Source organism: Helianthus annuus, chromosome 9 (assembly GCF_002127325.2).
Source record: "Helianthus annuus cultivar XRQ/B chromosome 9, HanXRQr2.0-SUNRISE, whole genome shotgun sequence".
Lineage (NCBI taxonomy): Eukaryota > Viridiplantae > Streptophyta > Magnoliopsida > Asterales > Asteraceae > Helianthus > Helianthus annuus.
In genome coordinates, this window is record NC_035441.2 from 151,273,356 (window position 1) to 151,276,271 (window position 2,916).

The 2,916-nt window shown below is 36.4% G+C and overlaps 1 long non-coding RNA gene across 1 annotated transcript; it reads left to right on the plus strand.

The window, feature by feature from the left end:
• Positions 1 to 2,282, plus strand: LOC110879031. The gene is made up of 4 exons (XR_002558411.2): positions 1 to 238; positions 920 to 997; positions 1,756 to 1,806; positions 2,217 to 2,282. It is a non-coding gene; the product is annotated as an uncharacterized LOC110879031 (long non-coding RNA).
• Positions 2,283 to 2,916: the final 634 nt, after the last annotated feature.

Consider the following 2,916-nt stretch of genomic DNA (forward strand, 5'->3'; position numbering starts at 1 on the left):
AGAAAACCAAGGGCGGGCAAACCACTCACTCATTCCCTCCAACTCAATCCACCAGCCTTCCCCCAAATCCCACGACGCAGCCGGAGTCATCTCACCTCCTCAACCGCTTGCTCGCTGCACCACGTCTGCTGCACCAGGTACTTCCCCAAACCCTAGACTGACACCGCACACTACGCCGGACCACCTCCTCTGTGCCGCTGCATACCTCGCCGAACCACCTCTTACGCCGGACGACCAGGTACTCTTGTTGTTCTTGATAGTCTCTAATTTGTATTATCTTTACAGATTTGTTGAGTTAAAATGTCAAATTTCTTTTAAATGTAGTATAGCAAGATATTATGTTGTTGTTGTGTTGTTCTTGAGTTAAATTAGAGGTTAATTTATGCATTTTTTTAATAAATAGGTTTAGAAAGTTGTTGAAGTTAGAGGTGCACAAATCGGGTTAGGGTTTGTAACCGAACCGGGTTCAAACTAGTTGGATTGAAGCTTAAAAAAGTCAAACCGGGTTAATTTATGCATTTTTTTAATAAATAGGTTTAGAAAGTTGTTGAAGTTAGAGGTGCACAAATCGGGTTAGGGTTTGTAACCGAACCGGGTTCAAACTAGTTGGATTGAAGCTTAAAAAAGTCAAACCGGGTTGAGAGTGAAACTTAGTTGGATTCAGCCCGTGTTAGTGGTTTGTAAAACTGAACCCTATGAAACCAGTTCGGGTTAGACCATGCCCATCAAACAATCCTGGGTGTGTTTCGAGTAACCTGAAATCGTGGTCTTTTGCGTTCCCTTGGAGGGTTCTGGACAAGTCTTTGGGTAATGCACTCCAGGTGTTTGATGTTTTGTCAATTTTTGGGTTTTTATGTTGACTTTAATATAATTAATTATAATGTGTTTGGTGTTTTTGTTTTGTGAATGTTTATTGCAGCAATTGCAGGAAGCAGTCCTTGAAGAGTTGAAGCTCAGAAGAATGCCAAAATTGAGGTAGTGAAAGACACACCTGACGGTAATTTACTTATTTTGATATCTCTTTTTTCTAATATAATGTCAAGGTGTCATGAGGAAATTTACCATACTTCAGGTTTGTATATCTCTTTTTTCTAATATAATGGCCAAGTTTGTAAAGTCTTTTTTGTTACTGCACATGTGATTTCTTACTTCTATGCACTTCTTATTCACATATTTGCCATATACCTGCCCCTCGGCCTGCGTATGACCTCATCGTAGAACATGCATCTTCTGAAATGGTTTGTTCACCTTTTCTTCTCGTCTCCTATGACCATATATATAAATATATAAGTACACACAATTGTCATCTAACTGGTTATTTTACATTCATATGCTTTGAAACCTCTTTTCAGTTGCTAGAAATGTCAAAATGAGCGGTTCGAGTGGGTGTCAAACATGTAACTTTTTGAGTATGGGTTACAAGTCATGCCTGGTCTGGCTAACTAAACACTTTTTTTGTCCATTTCTTTTCACTTTTCAAAAGTTCATGTGTTAATTATGATACGAAAACTATTGTTCCTCTATAGATTTGAATATGATTGATGAATTTGTACATGAATTTGTTCAGGTAGTTTAAGACTTTAAGTATACCTGGTTGAATAACATATCTTGCTCATTGAGTTATACGAGCACAAAAAGGATTCCATTTGAATGAAAGAAGATCAACCATCTTGATATTTTCACTGGCCATGTTACCATTGTTTTCATCTCCAAAGATCTTTCCGTTAATTATGTCTGACCGCTGACTCATTGCAGAGATTTTGTACGGTGAAGCCTTACCCAAAAGAGATGAAATGTGACGTTGAGGTATGCAATATGACAATAACATTATTTTATTTTTTTGCAATAGAGGTGTATTTATTAGCCTTGTTTCAAAAATGCAAAACTATTTCCAGTTTGCCCCATTATAAATACAACACTATCCATTTCAAGAAGGGTTATCATGGTGTTAAAATGTTAGGGATTATAACTTTCAAAAGTTTGTAAGTACATCAATACTAACAGCCATAATCTGTCTACTCTTATTATACAACAGATCAAAATGAGTCACTCTTGTGTAACTGCTAACTTAAAACGTGTCCAAATAGGCTGGTTTATTTTATTGCTGGCAAATGATGTCTTTTATTGTTGTCAAGGATAGTGAATTAATATCTTGAATCCATAGATGACTTGCAACCCTGCTGATCAGACTATATGTGTGTTTATATTATTGACAGGTACAGACACGACAACGGCCACTCTAACATGGGCTTTAGCTTTACTAGTCAACCACCCTGTGGTCTTAAAAATAGCCCAACAGAAGCTTGAAAACCCTAACTAGGATCTCTTAACCCTAATCCCTAAATCATAACCCTTAAACCTTAAATATATTAGGGTTTGGCTTTTAGGGTTTAGCTTTAGGGTTTAGGGTTTAGCTTTAGGTTTAACCTTTAGGGTTTAGCTTTTAGGGTTTATAGTTTAGATTTTACGGTTTAGCTTAGGTTTTAGCCTTATTTTTTAGCTTTAGGGTTTAGAGTTTAGGAGTTAGAATTTAGGGTTTAGGGTTAAGAGATCCTAGTTAGGGTTAGACGAGCGATAAATCATATAAGTCATAACATTAAAGAGTCTTCTGAAAAGAAAATAAACGGCGTTTTGATTATTTAGATTGAGTTCTTTTAACGTAAACTAATAGGTGAAACTCACGCGTTGAGGCGAGGATATTAGAGTACGTAAGCCTTTGTTTTGACAACTAAACAAAATAAAATACAATGGTTTTATTACACAAAAGTTTTATGTTGTAACTCAAAAAATAAAGTCATATTTTATATCGATCGAAGATCATAAAAACCATTAATGATACTGATACCGGTAACACGGATACTGGTAACGATGTTGTTCGGTCAATACCAACTCGGTTCATCATCGTACCTCTATTTC